The sequence below is a fragment of the Saccopteryx bilineata genome, chromosome 4 (genome assembly GCF_036850765.1).
Source record: "Saccopteryx bilineata isolate mSacBil1 chromosome 4, mSacBil1_pri_phased_curated, whole genome shotgun sequence".
NCBI classification, from domain to species: Eukaryota; Metazoa; Chordata; class Mammalia; order Chiroptera; family Emballonuridae; genus Saccopteryx; species Saccopteryx bilineata.
The window spans coordinates 150073334-150095754 of record NC_089493.1 but is presented as its reverse complement, the minus strand read 5'-3'; the positions used below and the strand labels follow the sequence as shown (position 1 = coordinate 150095754).

The window sequence follows — 22421 nt, the reverse complement described above, 5'->3', positions numbered from 1 at the left end:
TCAATGTCTTGTTAGGGATCCTAAGACCAGACCAGCCTTCACTGAGTGGTGAGGACATTTTAACTGTTGATCATGCTGGGACATGTTAGAAGGAGATCAAGAAATAAGGGAGGACTTGGGGAACATTTAAACAGGGATTATGAGGCAAAGATTCCATGGAAAGAAGAACCAGAGACCCCTCCCTCTCTTCCTGCCTCCCACTCTCCCTCCCCCGCCCGTCCTTCTCTCTCCAATGGCAGGAAAAGCAGAGTCTAGGACTGGGGCAGTGGCCAGAGCTGGGCTGAGTTGTGACCAGCAAAGGTTCTACACGGAGAGGTTTGACCTATGAACTTTACGATTCCTCATTCTAGTACCAGTTTTAACTCTCTCAGCGTTAAAATTCCTCTCTGTTATTTCCAAAGGTTTATTAAAGTCTTATTACTCATTAAACGTGGGGTTAGCCATGCTGGAGGAAGTTGAAGGCCTGGGGAGCATTAGCTCTAGTTCACATTACAGGTTTGAGAGGGATCGGCAGCTGTGCACGGGTTCTGTGGAGGGACGGAGGAGAAAGATATGGACTGAGAAATTGTTAGCGGCACAGCTGTGGTTGCAGATGGGAGAGGCCACATCATGAGGTAACCCCTCTCCCCAAATGTAAGAGAGGAGAAGGGATCTTCCAAAAGGGAGGCCAGCACCTACTAGATTTGTGCTGGTGGGGACACCTTGTCAGCAAAAGTGGCTTCTATTTAGTAAAGTTTCTCCTCTGCCTAGAATGACAAAGGGTGAAGGCTTGCAAGGCATTCACCTTAGTGGGAGAGGGGATTTGAGAGTTCTGATAAGCACACAGAAGGCAAGATGAGACAGCAGTAATGATGGGAATGAGTGTGTGCAGACAGGAGATAAAACCAGATTTGTTCTGTTTTCTGCTGTTTTTTTTTGCCATTAGGCACCAAAGTCTCGTAGAGAGAGCAGCAGAGACAGGCATCTTGTCGTAAGTTGGCCATAAACAGGGTACAGCCACATCTTTCTCTAGATTTGACTTTGCCCATAGTGAGCGATTTGTATACTTAAGATGCTTCTGCTGTCCTCTATCATGTTCCCTCTCTAAGCAAATCTGCCACCATCATGCAGTGGTTTGACAAGCTCTCCTTTCCAGTCTTTCCTTCCTTCTTAGATCTTTCCAGAGACTCTGCTTACTCTGCTTGGAGCAATGCTGATCATAACATCAAAATAGGCAGCTGCTTCTATAGGCTGTGCTGCTCCATCTGGGCACCCTATCTCGAGTTAATAGAATCTACAAATAGTTACAGGAATCATATTTTCCTAGTCAGTCATCAAGCCATATTGTCTGCATTGTTGCTTCCAGGTATGCAAGACTGTTTGATAGACATCATTTAGATATTGAAACATTGGAATTTGAGGACCACTTTGGAGGTTTCTGGAGACTGGGCAGAATTTAGCATCCTTAAAAAAAGTAGCTAAATAGTCACCACATAGTACTTTAATGTCGTTCCTGCCCTTAAAAAGCAAGGCCTCAGTTTAAAGCCTTACCCTCCTTGACCTCAATTCTCAGAATTCTCCTTCCAAATAGCTGGTGACTTGATTTTACTCTCCGTCAGGCTCTCTGGGCTGCCTTTGCTGGGACCAGACACTGACACTACTTTCCTGACCCTGACAGGCCCTGATTTTCCTGGCATCCTTCCTTGCTACACCTCAGCTGATCAGAAAGGTATTCACCGAGTTCTCATTCTTCCCGTGGTTCTTTTTAAGTCTCTGTGGTCTTGGTTTGAATGAGAAAGAGGAGAGAGGAGTTCCTGTGCTTCATCTAACCAATTTGGAGCCTTTTTTTTTTTTTTTTTTAACAAATATACTTTGTTGACCTTGACAGATTTAAATGCTTTACTCCACCCAGAAACCTGACCACATGTTCTGACTTAACTTTGGGTCCAGTTTACTTTGTCACGTCATCCCTCTTTATCTTATGGGATGTTTGCATCTTTCCAGAAAAGCCTGGAGAATCTTCTGATGACAAATGTTTATTCCTGATTCTAGTGATTTGGAGAGCTTGGAAGGGTATTCAAATAGATCTGTGGGTAGACAGCTGTCTTGGGCCCCAGTTCATGGGGCCTGAGGTCTTTTTTTCCACTTTGATAAAAAAACGTTCACCCCACCTTTCCATCATATATCGCGATGGAGTAGTTGACAGCCTGTAGCAGAGTTTTCAGTGACATGTGAGCGGGTCTCATAGGGCACATGCTGGGGAGGCCGAGTTGAGGTGCTGTGGTTGAGAGCACTGACTTGGAAATTGACTACCTGGCTTCAAATTCTGGGTCTATATACACAAAAGGTGAGTGCTGTTTAGCAGATAAGTTAACTTTATTAATATCATTTTTCTCATCGCTAATATGAAGCCTTGTTACTATAGTTATTATAACAAAAAAAATGCTTAAAATACTTCCCAAGTATGGACTACTATTATTGTTCTAGGCAATCCTTGAGTCTGTGCTTTTCCAGAATATTTACATGATCTTAGGACACAAGATCCCTAATGGCTTCTGGTCAATGACCTAAGGCGTATGGGGAGAAAAATAAGTTGACTGATATTTTCTGGACACCTTAAAATTAGCCCTAGTTCTCAAAATTGTTTGTGCCTCTCAAAAAGTTTGGCCAGAGAAGTGTCTAGAAGCACCCAAGGGAATGCTGTGTGGGGCCAAGGAGGTGGGCACACGGGCTCTAGCTCCAGCCCACTAGATCTTCTCCATTCCCATTGAGAGTTCTGTGTTTGAGTGGCTATAGTTGTGCTTGGAGTTGGGCCCTTTTCCAGGTTCAAAGACTACAGTTCTTCTTGTCCTAATATGAAAGTGAAAAGTCCACAGACCTTTACATTGTGAATGCCCTGATCTTAAACAGGTACACCCATGCACAATATGAAGGATGCTTCTCCTAATTTATGGGGGCTGTGTGCAGAACAGTTACTAAGAACTCTCAATTATTTTAGTGTCATCTGTCCTCCAAAAGACCCTGAAATTCATGGAAAGAAAATATTTTTTCTCTTATAACTTGGGCATCAGATGTAGATGAGCCATCAAAAACTTTAGCTGAAATCCTTTATACTCTTACATATTTAAAGATTAAAAAAATAATTTCCTGCCTGACCTGTGGTGGCGCAGTGGATAAAGTGTCGACCTGGAATGCTGAGGTCGCCGGTTCAAAACCCTGGCCTTGCCCGGTCAAGGCACATATGGGAGTTGAAGCTTCCTGCTCCTCCCCCTTTCTCTCTCTCTCTCTCTTTCTCTCTCTCTCTCTCTCTCTCTCCCCCCTCTAAAATGAATAAATAAATAAAAATAATTTTAAAAATTATACTGACTTATTAAAAAAAATAATAATTTCCTCCAAATAATGAAAGGGTCATCCAGTTATCAGTTTAGCTTTAGTATCTTGTTTTAGGAGGCTCATTCCCTGATTTTGGCAAGGGAAAAAATAAAACTACTAAAAGTAACAGGCAACATTTCATAATAGGCTTACCCCTCATGCTAAGGTCAGTGTCTTATCGAATGAATTATTTAACAATAGTTATTAAGAATGCCTTCTGTTAAACAAAGCTGTATACATGAGAATGCTTGAGATCAGGTTAAAAAGTGTAGACAGAAAAAGGAGGTCTATGGAAAATAACCTCACAGAGTGATCTGATCATGGGCAGGTCACAGTGGGGAGTCATGCCACCAAGTCATGCGAGTTTTACCAAGTTAGTAAAGGTTTATTTTTGGCTTAAGCGAATGTTGTCATTGTTTCTGTGCATCTAGGTCAATACACCTTTGAAATAAACTGTAACCACCCTCAAGAAAACACATAATCTTAACTATCCTATAATCCGCTCCCTGCCTTGCCTTTTCCCACTTCCATGTAATCTTCCCAGCTTTCCCTCAATTTCAAATGCATAAAAGAAACAGCTAATCTTGGGAGCATTTGAGATCTTGCTCCTTGGCATATGTCATCAGTTTGGCGAAAAATTAACTCATAAAAATTCTCTACAGGTTTAGGCATTTCTTATGTTGACAAAAGGACAAATAAATGCTAGGAGAACCTGGAAGGATAGCCCAGGTATTCAGGTCTTCAAAGGAGCAGCACAGGGCACTCTCGTACGCAGGGAGCCATCTACCCCACACAGAGGCAGCCTAGCTTGGGGAGTGGCAGAGGGGCAGGAAGAAGAAGGATGTTCAGGCCTCTGCAGAAGTCTGGACCAGGGCTCAGTGAATGAGATCACATTGACTTAGAAAATCTGTTTTTCTGAAGAACACTCACTCCTCCAATCTGCTCATTCTTCAACTTTCCACCTCCCACATCTCAGATTAAAAAGACAATAATGAAATCATATGACTTTAAAAATACACGATGTCCACAAACGAACAGGCAACATTGTGTAGCCTCCAGCTGCCTCTCACATTGTTTCCAGCTATTTAAATCTATATCAACCCTATGGAGTGATGTGGAGAGCAAAATCATATCATCAGCCTGACCTGTGATGGCACAGTGAATAGAGCGTCCACCTGGAATGCTGAGGGCACTGGTTTGAAACCTCAGGCTTGCCCTGTCAAAGCACATATGAGAAGCAACAACTACAAGTTGATGCTTCTTGCTTCCCAACCCCTTTTCACTCTCTCTCCATCTCTCTAAAAAATCAATAAAATAAAAAAACACCAATGTATGGAATCATGTAGTTCTTGTTTTTTTCTGATTTACTTATTTCACTCCGTATAATGTTATCAAGTTCCCACCATTTTGCTGTAAATGATCTGATGTCATCATTTCTTATGGCTGAGTAGTATTCCATAGTGTATATGTGGGGGGAGGGAGGACATGGGAGGGAGGGAGGGAGAGAGTTAGGGGGAGGGGGAGGGGCACAGAGAACTAGATAGAGGGTGGCGGAGGACAATCTGACTTTGGGCGAGGGGTATGCAACATAATTTAATGACAAAATAACCTAGACATGTTTTCTTTGAATATATGTACCCTGATTTATTAATGTCATCCCATTACCATTAATAAAAATTTATTTAAAAAAAACACAAAAAACAATAAAACAACACACCCTAAAATGGTGGCATAGGCTTGCTTTAGTCTTACTCTCTGTCTTCACTGATGAGGAAAATCACTATTTGTCTCATTTAACAAACTTTCCTCTCTGCCTATTTCCTGTTAGGCACAGGGCAAGGCTGGGACTCACAGCTGTGAGCAAGTCCAGTCGGCTCTCTGCCCCCACAGCACAATCTGGGGTGGAGGAGGAGAAGCCGTCCTTGCGCTGTGGTTAGCTCTGTGAAAAGAGAAGTCCAAGACCTTCAAGACACATAAAGGGAAGTGTGACAGGTGTGAGGCATCAGGATGGGCCTGGAATGGAAAGCGGAGGATGAGGAAGAAGAAGGCAGGCAGTACCGAGTGGCGTGGGAAGAGAACTTCAGGTGGAAGTAGCATGCAGCAGGGTTGGAAATGAGAGAGGAGGAGGGAGACAAGTGACTAGATGAGGGTCACCTGGTTGGCAGATAGCTGCAGAGCTGAGTCTTGCCAGGGAATGAGGCTTTGACTGTACAATATTTAGAATTTTATTAAACTTGAGCTCACTGTAAAGAGCTGTGTCAGGGACAGCATAGTTAGGAAGAGCTATATCAAATACGTAAAGCTGCAATAAAGATTTTATATTGTATAAAGTGAAGGAATAAGCTCTGAGCAAGAAAGTGTCCCCCAACTCTTTAATGTAATAATATATAGAAAAAAATTCTATAATAAAAAATAAATAATAACAAACTGTGATTTCATTGAAAATTTATTTTTTGATGTGATTAAAGTATATAATTACTATCTTCATTAAACTTTTTTACTTTTGACAATTATCTAAAATATGTTTTTCCGTCTTTATATCCAGATATTTTATATTTTCAATAAAAATAAGCTCTGGAATAAAACGTGATAAGAATTTCCTGTCTGTTTGTATTAAATGTCAGGGACTAAACAGGTGTTGAGGTCCTGGAGCAGCTGGTGTGTTCCAGGTAGTGTTCTAGACTGGGGATACAGCAATGACCAAACCCATGCAGCTCCTGCTCTCCAGGAGTTTATATTCTAGCTGGGGGACAGATTATTCACCAACCAATAAATGATCAAAAATATTTCAGGTGGAACTGGTTTCATAACTAAAAACAAAATAAAGTGGGGGGGGGCAGAGTATGGAGAAAGGGCAGTGCTATTTGCTGGGAGGCGGGAAAGCCTCCCCGAACATGCTGCCTTGGATTAGAGTGGTCATAGTGAACATGAGCAGTGGGCAGGTTGTTGATATATTCGGAAGGCAGAGCCCACAGATTTGTGGAGGACTGAAAGAGGATTGCAACAGACCCACTGGGGCAAGTAGGTGAGAGTATAGAGGATTTTGTTAGTGGCAGACCTAGACCAGAAGACGAAGGTGTGGGGGTTGGGATTGCATATGACAAGAGGTCAGATTGGGGAATTTATAAAGCTGTATGATGGTGACAATCAGGATGATGGCCATGACTTGGGATTTCTAGGTTGCTTGTGGTGACTGAGGTAGTCAGGAACAGTGGACATGTCAGGGTTGTTCCTGGTGGTCTCCAGAGCAAGTTGGCATGACGGGATGAGGGAAAATTCCCAGGAGCACACAGAACTCTGCAGGGCCCCACCTCAACTGCACTGAGATGGTGTCAGTTTGGGTGGATGGGTGGTGGTTGTACTGGAGCAAGCTATATACTCTATGGGTGCTTTCTGGCACCAGGACTACCTTGGCATATGCGACGCCCAGGCAAGTATCTTTTATCGGGTCCTTAGCTATATAAACAACATGATTAAAAACTGTTTCACAAAATTTATGGGTCCATGGGAGGTATGGTGATTTGTTCATGAAGATTTACAATAATGCACAGAGAAATGGTACTTAAGTATTTAAAAAATTTTCAATCAGAGGACGTAATGATTCTTCATAGTATCCAAAAACATTTCTTTCTATTCAGGTCCAGAAACCATGTTTATCTTTATTCAGGAAGATGGGAACATACTTAAATATACTCTTCCTGGTTAATTTCATATCTTTTACCATGAGAAAAAGGTAGTAACTGTTATTACTTATATTGGCTCTTTGAAACTTGTTTGTATTAAAATAATATGAATCTTCTTGAGTTTGTAGTTTCCTAATACCATCTATTTAATGCTGGTTATTTCACAGTTGTGATGTGGCTTCATCTGACATTCCACCTGTGAATACTAGTTACCATTGACTCTCATTGTGCTTTATTGATGATGATCACAAATGGAAGCTTTAGCCAGGGTGTGTAGAGAAATGAATGATAATTCGATTTTGGTCATGTTGATATATTTCTCATGATTTTGTAATGTAAACAGAAAACACACCTTACACAAATTCTCTGGAGCCTTTTAGGCCACAGTTACTGCATTCTTGGAATATGATTTCTTCTACTGTTGGTGGCACTCAGCCTTCCATGTGGTAGTCAGTGAAGTGAAGAAGACAGGCCAGTAGTCAATGGATAGAGTAACTGGAGCTCAAGAAGCCAATACATGGAATCTTCAATCTTTTTCCCATAGGGGCTGGAGCAACCTGGGAGATGGGACAGATTCAGATATCAATCACTGGATAAAGAAGACTTTAGTTAAAAGGACCTGTTGGCATCGTTAAACTATGGTTTCAAAGCCCCTGGGAAGGTAGGTGTGACCACTCTGGAAGCCATGCTGCCAGACAAAATGGAGAGAGCCTGTAAGGCTGTGGGGAGGTCCTGGGTGCCAGCAACATTGGTGGCATGGGGCAAAAGAAGCCTGCTGCCACTCCTGCTGCCTTTAGTCACTGTACACTGGAAGCAGTATGGTGGTCATAGCATAAATAGCAAGATCTAATCAATGGGCTCACACCAGTGGCTCAAACTCATGGGTCAGCAGTAAATAGTCAGTATCCCAGAATTCTGAACTTGTCCTATATCCAACACAAATTAGAACCACCCAAAATCACCATGTCATGACCACTTTTCTGGCCCAATCTCATAAGAGTAGTTTCTAGTCAATAGGAGCAATTAGCTCACGTGGCTACCCACTAGGACAGATCCAAGTAGTAGGACAATAGGACCCCAGATCACCTTACACCTGAAAGTCCTAATGTTACTCCAGGCATCTGGTTGACCCCAAATAGGAGGAGTTTCAGAGGATTGAAGAGCTACTGAAGAGAAGCAAGATCTAGACCCAGATCAAGCTGCATCAGAGCTCAGGGACCCCACTTGAATGGTAACTTTGGTGGGGGTGAAGGTGGGGGACTCACATTCAAAAGTGTGTCTCTCTGTTCCCTCTTCCACCTTCCCTTCTCCATGCTTACTCAGGTCTAGGGGTGGTATTGTCTGACTCTACAACTCAGAGCCTAGCAAAATCAAATTTAATTTTACTTTAGACCTTTGCCTCAAACTTATTAGTCAGCAAATCAGACCTTTGCTAACTAAGTCTCTGGGTTATAAATATTCTGTATCTTTCCATACTCTTATCAGCACAAAGCAGCTACACAAAAAAGTAGCTTGCTAAACAAAGTGCTTTTTAAACCCAAGTGACTTACTTCTCAGTTTTCTTTTCTTTTTATTTATTTTATTCTTAGCAGGTTAGAGGCAGGGAGGCAGAGAGACAGACTCCTGCATGTGCCCCAACCAGGATCTACCAAGCAACCCTATCTGGGACTGATGCTCTGCCCATCTGGGGCTGCTGCTCTGTTGCTCAGCAACAGAACTCCTTTAGCATCTGAGGCAAGGCCATGGAGCCATCCTCAGCACCCAGGGTCAACTTGCTCATTTGAGCCATGTTGTGGGAGAGGGAGAGAAAGAGAGAGGAGGGGGAGGGGAAGGGTGGAGAAGCAGATGGGCGCTTCTCCTGTGCACCCTGACTGGGAATTGAACCCAGGACATCCACACGCTGAACTGATGCTCTACCATTGAGCCAACTGGTCCGGGCCCAGTTTTCTTTTAATTAAAGCTGATTTTCTTTTAAAGGGAGACTTATATTTCGGATATTGTATTTTCCTTTTCCAAAGCAAGGGCTTAGTTACACTATTCCGTGGGCTAGATTGCAGATTTCCTGGTACTAAGGCCAAGATCGCCAGGACACACAGACCACATCTATGTTCTCTTCTAAGTGCTGGAAGCCACAGGCAACAAGGAAAGAGTGAGCTCAAGCTCCCTCTTCAACTGTCCACATCCCATCCTGAAATACCAATGGGCTCTCCCTGACCATACTCTCTGTCTACTGTTGAGCAGCTTTGCTGGGAGCTCCTGAGTTTAGAATTTTTGGTTTATGTATGGCTTTGTATTTTGCTCCTCTCCTACTTTTATTCCCTCTAATTATTCTTGATACCTGGGCAGAGTCCAAGTGTATACTTTTAGAAAAATAAATTTCCAAATTTAAGTATATATATTCCCATAAACCAATGCTACAATGTCTGCAATGTTTTCTCATTTAGTTAAATTTGAGATCTGCAGTGCCATGCCTCAGAGCTCCAGGTAGTCCCTGACTTTCACACTTTCACATGGTCTGCCCACTATCATAATGGATCACTGGAATTGTGTGGGTCAGGGCATCTGCACTCCAGCTGACAAACAAATGTGAAGCCACATTGTGGGCGCTTCTGTCTGCCTGCCAGCATTCTATTTGCGCCTGTCATTATTTGTGGGTGTTCACGCAGTTATTTGACTATAAATGGCTTTTTGCTTCTATTATCTTGTAAAACTGTCTGGAAGGTGGCAAAATGACATGGACAGCACCAGCAATGATTCAGGTATGCCGAGGGCAGGTCTCCACAACCTTCAGTCAGATGCTCCGAGGATGTGAACTGGTGTCTGTGAATTTAGTAGCAGAGGAAGAGGACCAACTGGAGAGCACAGATGACATTCGGCAATGTCATCAAAGGCAAGGGGCATTGATGGAGGAACTGGGGTGCCTGCATGAGTGCTGAGTGAGAATGGGGGTTGACGTAAATGCAGGGAAAGTCCACAAGGCTATAGCAACAGAGCTTTCCACTCCCTCTTCCTGGAGAAGATGATGGCTGGCCACCATTCACTCTTGAAAAACATTTTAAAAAAGTTTATTTGACACCATTAAATAGAATCAGCAGGTCCTATCCTAGTTCCAAATAAGTTTTTTGTCTAGGCTGAGATAACTTGAAGTTAAGGGAGGTAAAAAATTATTTCAAAACATGTTTATCTATAAGTTTATTATATATTTTTAATGTATTAAATAGTATGTAAACATTGCATATTCAAGCAAAAAATCATTTTCTAAATGACAATTACAGATTTTATAAAGTTCTGGGCTCTCTAAAAGCAGAACCTTTTGTGTTTGACTTTCAGACTTCCAAATATATTTTCAGGGATTCATTATATATGTAAATGTAAGGGATTTTAATTATATGTTATTTATTGGGGAACCATCTATCTCTCTCATTAAGGACACTGTAGTGTTCTTTGAAAAAAGAATATTCCCTCTTATTGTGCAAATGTTGAATTTAATTTGTTTTTTTTCATAAGTGAATGAAGCAGAAGTGCCCTTCGGTATCAAGCTCACTTGCTCACTGGCTTTCTGGCTGGTGACTGCTGCTGGAGGCATTTAAAAGGCAACAAGCAAATAACACTCTGAAGCTACTGACAACTATAACTATGGACATGACCATGTCCTAGAAATATTGTCACCATGATTCAAGCAGAACTCATCATTTTATATTGAAGAAACTAAAAATAAGATGCTGTTTAGTGTTTATAGAAAAAATGGAGGCAGACCCTCCTCCCACCCCATGGCTGCTTTTTCCTGGAGTCTCAGGTTCAAAAAAAATGAGGACCTTAAAAAAATGCTCTCGACCCTGGCCGGTTGGCTCAGTGGTAGAGTGTCGGCCAGGTGTATGGAAGTCCTAGGTTTGATTCCTGGTCAAAGCACACAGGAGAAGCGCCCATGTGCTTTTCTGCCCCCCCATCTCTCCTCTCTCTCCCTCTCTCTCTCTCTCTCTCTCTTCCCCTCCCACAGCCAAGGCTCCACTAGAGCAAGTTGGCCCGGGTGCTGATAAGGATGACTCCATAGCCTCCACCTCAGGTGCTAGAATGGCTCTGGTTGCAACGGAGCCATGCCTCAGATGGGGAGAGCATCACCCCCTGGTGGGCATGCCGGTGGATTCTGGTCAGGTGCATGTGGTAGCCTGTCACTCTGCCTCCCCACTTTTCACTTCAGAAAAATACAAAAAAAAATGCTCTCTAGTCAATGACTAAGCATTTAATGATATCAAAATAAAACTCTCTAGTATAAAGCTTATTTGCATTTTGAAGAAACTTAAAACATAAATTTTAAAATTTAAATATTTAATAATTGCACCCATTTGATTTTCCGGTTTTGGCTGAGTTTGAAAGTATTTGGTGGCTTTTGAACCAGATTCCCAGTGGAAACTGAAGGTATTCCCATAACAGACAATGCAATTAATTTTATTTATTTAATTAATTATTTATTTAATTCAGGGAGAGGAGGGGAGGCAGAGAGACAGACTGCTACATGCATCCCAGCCAAGATTTACCTGGCAAGCCCACTAGGGGGCGATGCTGTACCTGTCTGGGGCATTGCTCTATTGCTCAGCAACTGAGCTCTTCTTAGTGCCTGAAGAAGAAGTCATGGAGCCATTCTCAGCACCGGGGGCCAACTCACTCCAATTGAGCCATGACTGTAGGATCAGAAGATAGAGAGAGAGAGTGAGAGAGAGGAAGAGAGAGAGAGACAGGGGAGTGGAGGGGGAAAGGGAAAATGAGAGGAAGGAGTGGGGAAGCTGATGGGCACTTCTCTTGTGTGCCCTGACCAGGAATTGAACCTAGGACATTGACACACCAGGCCAACCCTCTACCACTGAGTCAACTGGCCAGAGCCCAAGCAATGCAATCTAAATATTACCAAAGATGATGATAAATGGAAATTTAGGTATTAAATACAGTTGTACCTTGAGATACAACCAACATACAAATTTTTTTTTTAATAAATTTTTATTAATGGTAATGGGATGACATTAATAAATCAGGGTACATATATTCAAAGAAAAGATGTCTAGGTTATTTTGTCATCAAATTATGTTGCAAACCCCTCGCCCAAAGTCAGATTGTCCTCCGTCACCCTCCATCTAGTTCTCTGTGCCCCTCCCCCTCCCCATAATTCTCTCCCTCCCTCCCTCCCATGTCCTCCCTCCCCCCTCACCCTTGGTAACCACCACACTCTTGTCCATGTCTCTTAGTCTCATTTTTATGTTCCACCAATGTATGGAATCATGTAGTTCTTGTTTTTTTCTGATTTACTTATTTCACTCCTTATAATGTTATCAAGATCCCACCATTTTGCTGTAAATGATCTGATGTCATCATTTCTTATGGCTGAGTAGTATTCCATAGTGTATATGTGCCACATCTTCTTTATCCAGTCTTCTATTGAAGGGCTTTTTGGTTGTTTCCATGTCTTGGCCACTGTGAACAGTGCTGCAATGAACATGGGGCTACATGTGTCTTCACATATCAATGTTTCTGAGGTTTTGGGGTATATACCCAGTAGAGGGATTGCTGGGTCATAAGGTAGTTCTATTTTCAGTTTTTTGAGGAACCACCATACTTTCCTCCATAATGGTTGTACTACTTTACAGTCCCACCAACAGTGAATGAGGGTTCCTTTTTCTCCACAGCCTCTCCAACATTTGCTATTACCCGTCTTGTTGATAATAGCTAATCTAACAGGAGTGAGGTGGTATCTCATTGTAGTTTTGATTTGCATTTCTCTAATAACTAATGAAGCTGAGCATCTTTTCATATATCTGTTGGCCATTTGTATCTCTTCCTGGGAGAAGTGTCTGTTCATGTCCTCTTCCCATTTTTTTATTGGATTGCTTGTTTGTTTGTTGTTGAGTTTTATGAGTTCTTTGTAAATTTTGGATATTAGGCCCTTATCTGAGCTGTCGTTTGAAAATATCAGTTCCCATATAGTTGGCTGTCTGTTTATTTTGATATCAGTTTCTCTTGCTGAGCAAAAACTTTTAATTCTGATGTAGTCCCATTCATTTATCTTTGCCTTCACTTCTCTTGCCATTGGAGTCAAGTTCATAAAATGTTTTTTAAAACCCAGGTCCATGATTTTAGTACCTATTTCTTCTTCTATGTACTTTATTGTTTCAGGTCTTATATTTAGGTCTTTGATCCATTTTGAATTAATTTTAGTACACGGGGACAGGCTGTAGTCGAGTTTCATTCTTTTGCATGTGGCTTTCCAGTTTTCCCAACACCATTTGTTGAAGAGGCTTTCTTTTCTCCATTGTGTGTTGTTGGCCCCTTTATCAAAGATTATTTGACCATATATATGTGGTTTTATTTCTGGGCTTTCTATTCTGTTCCATTGGTCTGAGTGTCTATTTTTTTGCCAATACCATGCTGTTTTGATTATCGTGGCCCTATAATATAGTTTAAAGTCAGGTATTGTAATGCCCCCAGCTTCATTCTTTTTCCTTAGGATTGTTTTGGCTATTCGGGGTTTTTTATAGTTCCATATAAATCTGATGATTTTTTGTTCCATTTCTTTAAAAAATCTCATAGGGATTTTGATGGGAATTGCATTAAATTTGTATATTGCTTTGGGTAATATGGCCATTTTGATTATATTTATTCTTCCTATCCAAGAACAAGGAATATTTTTCCATGTCATTGTATCATTTTTGATATCCCTTAACAATGCTTTGTAATTTTCATTATATAGGTCCTTTACGTTCTTTGTTATGTTTATTCCTAGGTATTTTATTTTTTTTGTTGCAATCGTGAAGGGGATTATTTTTTTGAGTTCGTTTTCTAATATTTCATTGTTGGCATATAGAAAGGCTATGGACTTTTGTATGTTAATTTTGTATCCTGCGACCTTACTGTATTGGTTTATTGTTTCTAATAATCTTTTTGTGGAGTCCTTCGGGTTTTCGATGTATAGGATCATATCATCAGCAAAAAGTGATAGCTTTACTTCTTCTTTTCCGATATGGATGCCTTTTATTTCTTTGTCTTGTCTGATTGCTCTGGCCAGAACTTCTAGCACCACGTTGAATAAGAGTGGGGAGAGTGGACAACCCTGTCTTGCTCCTGATTTAAGGTAGAAAGTCCTCAGTTTTATGCCGTTTAATAGGATGTTGGCTGATGGTTTATCATATATGGCCTTTATCATGTTGAGATATTTTCCTTCTATACCCATTTTGTTGAGAGTCTTAAACATAAAATTGTGTTGTATTTTATCAAAAGCCTTTTCTGCATCTATTGATAAGATCATGTGGTTTTTGTTCTTTGTTTTGTTGATATGGTGTATTACGTTAACCGTTTTGCGTATGTTGAACCATCCTTGAGATTCTGGGATGAATCCCACTTGATCATGATGTATTATTTTTTAATATGTTGTTGTATTCGGTTTGCCAGTATTTTGTTTAGTATTTTAGCATCTGTATTCATTAGAGATATTGGTCTGTAGTTTTCTTTCTTTGTGCCATCCTTGCCAGGTTTTGGTATGAGGGTTATGTTGGCCTCATAAAATGTGTTTGGAAGTATTGCTTCTTCTTCAATTTTTTGGAAGACTTTGAGTAGAATAGGAACCAAATCTTCTTTGAATGTTTGAAAGAATTCACTAGTATAACCGTCTGGGCCTGGACTTTTATTTTTTGGGAGATTTTTAATAGTTTTTTCTATTTCCTCCCTGCTGATTGGTCTGTTTAGGCTTTCTGCTTCTTCATGACTCAGTCTAGGAAGGTTGTATTGTTCTAGGAATTTATCCATTTCTTCTAGATTGTTGTATTTGGTGGCATATAATTTTTCATAGTATTCTACAATAATTCTTTGTATATCTATGATGTCTGTGGTGATCTCTCCTCTTTCATTTTGGATTTTATTTATTTGAGTCCTGTGTCTTTTTTCCTTGGTGAGTCTTGCCAAGGGTTTGTCAATTTTGTTGATCTTTTCAAAGAACCAGCTCCTTGTTTTATTGATTTTTTCTATAGTTTTTCTGTTCTCTATTTCATTTATTTCTGCTCTGATTTTTATTATCTCCTTTCTTCGGCTGGTTTTGGGTTGTCTTTGTTCTTCTTTTTCTAGTTCCTTAAGGTGTGAAGTTAAGTGGTTTACTTCGGCTCTCTCTTGTTTGTTCATATAGGCCTGAAGTGATATGAACTTTCCTCTTATTACTGCTTTTGCTGCATCCCAGAGATTCTGATATGTCGTATTTTCATTTTCATTTGTCTGTATATATCTTTTGATTTCTGCGCTTATTTCTTCTTTGACCCATTCATTTTTTAGAAGTATGTTGTTTAGTTTCCACATTTTTGTGGGTTTTTCCCCCTCTTTTTTGCAGTTGAATTCTAGTTTCAAGGCTTTATGATCAGAAAATATGCTTGGTAGAATTTCAATTTTTCTAAATTTGCTGATATTGTCTTTGTGGCCCAACATATGGTCAATTCTTGAGAATGTTCCATGTACACTAGAGAAAAATGTATACTCTGTCGCTTTGGGATGAAGTGTCCTGTAGATGTCTATCATATCCAGGTGTTCTAGTATTTCGTTTAAGGCCACTATATCTTTATTGATTCTCTGTTTGGATGACCGATCTAGAGCCGTCAGCGGTGTATTGAGGTCTCCAAGTATGATTGTATTTTTGTTAGTTTTTGTTTTAAGGTCAATAAGTAGCTGTCTTATATATTTTGGTGCTCCTTGGTTTGGTGCATATATATTAAGGATTGTTATGTCTTCTTGATTCAACTTCCCCTTAATCATTATGAAATGACCATTTTTGTCTCTGAGTACTTTTTCTGTCTTGTAGTCAGCATTATTAGATATGAGTATTGCTACGCTTGCTTTTTTTTGGGTGTTGTTTGCTTGGAGTATTGTTTTCCAGCCTTTCACTTTGAATTTGTTTTTATCCTTGTTGCTTAGATGTGTTTCTTGTAGGCAGCATATAGTTGGATTTTCTTTTTTAATCCATTCTGCTAATCTGTGTCTTTTTATTGGTAAGTTTAATCCATTTACATTTAGTGTAATTATTGACACTTGTGGGTTCCCTACTGCCATTTTATAAATTGCTTTCTGTTAGTTTTGTATCTAGTTTGATTCTTCTTTTTTGTTTTTCTATCATTTGTTTTTGTTTGTTTGTGTTCCATACTTCTTTCCTCTGTTGCTACCTTTTTTAAGTCGAGTGTTTTTGTGGTGGTTTTTTTAAGGGTGGTTACCATTAAGTAATGAAAAGGGTACCTACCATATTCATTGTAGTACCCTATCTTATAAGTATTTCTGCACTTCATCATCCTTTGCTACTGTTAATCTCCATCCTCTCCCCCCTTTTTTTCCTTTGTTGTCACAGTTTAAGTTTGGTTTTATTGTGTTCTTGGTGGAGCTGTTACTTGTGGTGTTGTTTTTTTTTGTTCTTTGAATCTGGTTGGAAAACCCCCTTTAGTATTTCCTGGAGTGGGGGCTTTCTGTTGATAAATTCTCTCATCTTTTCTGTATTTGTGAATGTTTTTATATCTCCTTCATACTTGAAGGATAGCTTTGATGGGTATAGTATTCTTGGCTGAAAGTTCCTCTCTTTCAGGGCTTTAAATATTGGGGTTCACTCTCTTCTAGCTTGTAGGGTTTCTGCTGAGAAATCTGATGATAGTCTAATGGGCCTTCCTTTATATGTTGTACTCTTCTTTTCCCTGGCTGCCTTGAGAATTTTTTCTTTGTCATTGGTTTGTGTCATCTTTATTATGATGTGACTTGGAGTGGGTTTGTTGGGGTTAAGAAAACTTGGTGTTCTGTTTGCTTCTTGAATTTGAGGCTTTAGTTCCTTCCACAGGCTTGGGAAGTTCTTGTCTATTATTTGTTTGAGTATATTCTCCATTCCATTTTCTTTCTCTTCTCCCTCTGATATACCTATTATTCTTATGTTATTCTTTCTGATGGAGTCAGACAATTCCTGTAGGGCTTTCTCGTTTTTTATTATTTTTGAGTCTCTTTCTTCTTCTCTCTGTTGTGCCTCAAGTTGTTTGTCTTCTATTTCACTAATCCTATCTTCAATCTGGGCTGTTCTGTTAGCTAAGCTTGTTACCCTCGTTTTTCAGCTCGTGAATTGAGTTTTTCATTTCTGTTTGATTTGTTTTTATAGTTTCAATTTCCTTGGTAATATATTCTTTGTGTTCATTGAGTTGTTTTCTGATCTCCCTATATTGCCTTTCTGTGTTTTCTTGTATATCTCTGAGTATTTTTAAGATTTCTATTTTAAATTCTCTGTCATTTAGCTCCAAGGCTTCCAATATGTTAAGTCTTTTCTCCATCGATTTTTCCACATCTATTTGTGTTACCTCTCTTTCTTTTATATCCATAATATTCGATTTCCTCTTTCTTATCGGCATCTGAGGGTGGTCTTATTGATAGCACTAATTAGAATTAATAAAGAGTAAAAAGTAAAAAAAAAAAAAAAAAAAGGTAAAACACCCCACAAAAAAAAAACAGTAATAATTTATTATTTCCCCCTTTTTTTCTCTCTTCTCTTTTCCTCCTCTCCCCTCCTCAGGGAAATATCGTGCCTATAATGGAGGGCCTGATTTGGGGTGAAGAGTTCAAGGGGCAAAAAAAAGGGAGTAGGGACCTACTAAATGCAAAAAAAAAAAAAAAAAAAAAGGAAGAAAATCTTAGACAAGCATAAGATGATTTGCTTGTATGTGATGGTCAACTAAGAGATATAATGAGAGGGATAAGAGGGAACCAGAAAAAAGGACCAAAAAAGAATAATAAAGAAGAAAAAATAAAAATAATAAGTAAAAATCTGTTGTATTAAGTGAAGCGAAGACTAAATACAATGGAGACCTTGGGTTGGGAGGACCCAGAATGCCACAAAAATAAACAAACAAGAAAAAAAAATAAAAACAGAAGCAAAAGGGAAATAAAGCCAAAAAAAAGCCTTGAGTCCCAAATTAACTAATTTGTTCGTGATTGAGGATTATATGGGAGGAAAGTAAAATGAGAAAAGAAAAAACAAATAGAAAGGAAAAAATAAGAAAAAGAGAAAAACGAAGGAAGAAATAAAATAGGAAGAGAAAAAAACAAAATAAAGCAAGACAAAAAAAAAAACAAAAGAGGAGAGAGTGAGAGTTAAGTGTTTTGGAGTATAACCTTAAAGGAGGGTGAGGATGAAGAAGAAAAATAAAATGCAACACTCATGGGTAGTGTAGTTCAAGAAAGGGGAAGCATAAGATGGGCAGAGAATAGAAGGACCGAGGTGGAGGAAATAAAGGCAAAAAGATAGAAGAAACAAACAACAACAACAAAAACAACAAAAAAAAAATAGTGGATCAAGTTGTAAAGTCTGTGGGTTTTTCTTGATTTTGAGAGGTTAACTTCTTCCTTTTTCTTTTCTCTCCCTCTTCCTGGTCGGTGACTCTGTACCCCAGGCTCTGCCCCTGTGTCACTCTTAGGTAGGGATTTGCAGTTGATGGGATTCTATGGCAATGTCATATAATTGGCTTTAGTCTTGCTGGAAGTAAAGGCTTGTTGGCGTTTGCAGGGTCCAACGATGAGAGAGTTTGCTTTCCTGGATTCTCTCTCCTAGTCCCCCCTTTCTGAATTAGCAGCCTGGTGATCCAGCTATAAGGCTGCAACTGCTTCTGCCTGGGGAGTAAGGGGCTCAAAGAGCTGGGAAATCCCCACTCTATCCCCACTCAGTGCAAGGCTTTGGGAAAGGCTCTGACAGTCAGGGCCTCCAGTGTAATCAGGCGGGGGTGGGAGTCAATTGTTGTCAAGGTGACTGTTCAGCGCCTATCATTTAGTTGGACCTCTCAACCCAGGCTTTCCACACTTTGTAGCCTGTTTTTGCAGGGAAGAAGAGGCACTAGTCTCTGCTTACGACTAGTGTAGTATAGACCTTATTATCTGCCAAGTCCTTCTTGTTAGCGTTTATTCCTAAATATGGAGGCTCTATTAATCAGAAGTTGCCCCCGCCCCTTTAGCGAGAGGCACTAAAAAATATCACGCCTCTTGTCTTGGAACGCTGAATTGAGAGAGATCTTATCAATTAGAACCGAGGGTGCGCAGATTTCATGGGTTAAGCTAATTTCAGTGATTGGGTCGCAGCTGTGCTTCCGAAGGTATTTTAGGCTGCCTGCGCGCGCCCCTCCCCCAACGCTTGATTGTTAGCTTGAATGGCTGGGTGAGGTGCCCCGCCCACGGAGAGAATCTCCCAAGCCTCTCCCGCTCGCCCCGCCGCTGGCGGCTGGACCGCACCAGGCGCAGGATAATGGAGCCCCCTGGGTGTGCGGGCCAGCAGGGCGCCCTGGGCGCATGGAATGCCCAAGGCACGCGCGCGAATGGGGCGCTCCGGGCACCAGTGGCCGGCGACCCCCACTCGCAGTGTGCGGGCCGCTGGGAATGTCAGCGGTGCTTAACCGGACCGGGCGCGCGCGGCGGCTCGTGGTGGCTCACGGCGGCGGCGGTTCGCAGCGGCCGCTCCGCTCGCGGCGGCGGCTCGCGGGGGCTCGCGGCCGCTCGCGGTGGCAGCTCGCGTTGGCCGCTCGCGGTTCCCAAGTATATGGGCTGACTCACCACAGGCGCACTTCCTTGCGGTTTGAAAGAACGTCCCTGTGGTCGATTCCTCCACACCCTCATCTCTCAGATTCAAGTGATAACAGTCCTTTCGCTATCAGTTTGTGTGGAACTCCGGAATGCTCCGAGGATAAATTTTTCTGTTTCTAGTTGATAAATTTGTTGTGATTTAGGGGAGAGCTGTCGGACGCGCTGCTCACGGCGCCATTTCCGTGACGTCACTCCAAATTTTTTTTTTTAAGATACGAGCTGCAACTTGGTCCATATTTTTGTTTGAGATCCAAGTGAAATTCTGAAATACGAGTCATGATTCGGGAAGCTGCTGCTATTTGGCATGTTGGTGCATGGGTCCAGTATCGGTAGCACAACACTAGTATCTCATTCTTTCTCAAGTGTTACCCACAAAATCAAATCAAATCTCATGGGCTGTACTTGTTCTTGCATCATTTTTGCATTTTTTACTAACTTTTTTTGTGTGCTGTCATGGGGCCAAATAAAGTGAGTGTAAAGGACAGTGGTGAGAAGAAGAGAATGATGTCGATAGAAATAAAGTAAGAAATAATAGAAAAACATGAGCGTGCTGTACAAGTGACTGAACTGACAAGCTGTATGACCACAATACATCTACAATTTGTACCATCTTTAAATCAAAGGCTGCCATCAAAACTGAAATCCAGCAAAAGGAACTACAATTCGGTCCCAATTAAGGACAAATATCCATGAAGAAATGGAGAAGCTTCTGCTGGTGTGAGTGAAAAAGAAAGAGCTGGCAGGAGATACAGTGATGGAGACTGTAATGTGCAAAAAGGCACGTATTATTTATGGTGACTTGAAGAAGAAAGAACCATCAACCTCAAAAGAGGCAGCAGAAGATATGTTTAAGGCAAGTCACGGCTGGTTTGAAAATTTCAAGAAAAGATCTGGCATCCACTCAGTGGTGAGGCATGGTGAAGCTGCGAGTGCTGACGTTAAGGCAGCTGAGGAGTACATTGCACGTTTTGCTGCACTCATCGCAAAGGAAGGCTACGTCCCCCAACAAGTGTTCAACTGTGATGAAAAAGGATTGTTTTGGAAAAAAATGCCCCGGAGGACTTTCATCACTGCAGAGGAGAAGAAGCTGCCAGGCCATAAACCCATGAAGGACCGCCTGACCCTTGCATTGTGTGCAAATGCTAGTGGTGACTGTAAAGTAAAGCCACTGCTAGTGTATCATTCCGAAAATCCTCGAGCCTTTAAGACTCACAAGATTATTAAAGAAAAACTGCAGGTTATGTGGTGCGCCAATGCTACCTAGGGCATGGGTTATGCGGCAGTTTTTTATTGAATGGGTAAATCTCGTCTTTGGTCCTGCAGTGAAGAAATATATTCAAGAAAATAAACTCCCGATGAAAGCATTACTAATCCTTGAAAATGCTCCAGCCCACCTACCTGGTCTTGAAGATGACATTCTCGATGAGTTCAAATTCATGAAAGTCCTTTACCTCTCACCCAACATGACTTCAATCTTGCAACCTATGGATCAGTAGGTCATTTCCAACTTTAAAAAGCTTTACACAAAGCACTTGTTCTGCCGCTGCTTTGAGGTGACTGAGAATACAATTCTAAGCCTTTGAGAGTTTTGGAAAGATCACTACAACATCATGATATATTTACACATTATTGATTTGGCATGGCAAAAGGTTACAAGAAGAACCATGGGCTCGGCATGGAAAAAGTTATGGCTGATGTTGTTGCAGACAGGGACTTCGAAGGATTTGAACCAGAGACTGAGACTGAGGTAGAAACATTGGAGGAGATTGTGTCCCTCGAAAAGGCGATGGGTCTGGAGGTAGATGAGGGTGACAAAAATGAGCTCGTCGAAGAACATGAGGAGGAACTCTCAACTGAGGAGTTGAAGGAGCTACAGATGATGCAACATATGGAGCTTCTGCAAGAGATTACTAGTGAGGAGGAGGTAGAGTCGGAGGAAGTGATTTCTACAAGTGAAATTAAAGACATGCTGGCAATGTGGGAGAAGCTTTCCAGTTTCATTGAAAAGAAACACCCAGAAAAATTTTCAACCGGTTGTGCTTCAACACTTTTTAATAACACTTGTTTGTCACATTTCCATAACATTTTAAAAGGCAGGCAAAAGCAAACCTCTTTGGATAGATTTATCAATGTCACTGCATTAATATTAATAAAAATAAGAAAAAAAAAGGAAGCAATATTTTGGTTTCTTTTGGACAATCTTATGTGTGCATGGGAGGTTTCTGCAGGGAAGCAGGCAGCCACTTATCCCTTTCCACATGATAGCTGACCTTAGGATGAAGGAGGCACATGGGGGGGGGGGTGAAGCCTGAAGACCTGCAGAAAAAAGGTGACAGAGTCCCACTCAAGCTATAGCTTTGGAATGTTTAGATTTTTGAGCCATTGCATCTTTCCATTGTCTTATGTTCCACTACTTGTAGCTGAAAGCATCTTTCTAGGGCAGATGTGGCAAAGTAAGGAAGGCAGAGCACAACTGTCTGACATTTAGGAAACACTTTGCTTAGAAGGCAGAGTCCAGATCCCTCATTAATAAAAATGATAGAAGTAGTAAAAATAGCTAGCATTCATTGAAGGCTTACTATGCAGTCAGACCCTATTAATAAAAATGATAGAAGTAGTAAAAATAGCTAGCATTCATTGAAGGCTTACTATGCACCGGGCACTGTTCATAACACTTAAAGTTACCTCAGTAAAATCTCACAACAATCCCATGTAAATGGAGTCAGAAAACCTGGACTCTTCTATTTCTGCCATTTACTGGCTGGTGACTTTGCACAC

The 22421-nt window shown here is 40.9% G+C and overlaps 1 long non-coding RNA gene across 1 annotated transcript in view; it reads left to right on the top strand.

Moving 5' to 3' along the window:
- The first annotated feature begins 503 nt into the window (after positions 1-503).
- Positions 504-22421, top strand: part of LOC136335764 (uncharacterized) — an 85890-nt gene continuing 63972 nt past the window's right edge. Inside the window, exons 1-2 of the long non-coding RNA XR_010731306.1 lie at positions 504-614; positions 7579-7695. This is a non-coding gene — a long non-coding RNA (uncharacterized lncRNA). The remainder of the gene's footprint in view (positions 615-7578; positions 7696-22421) is intronic.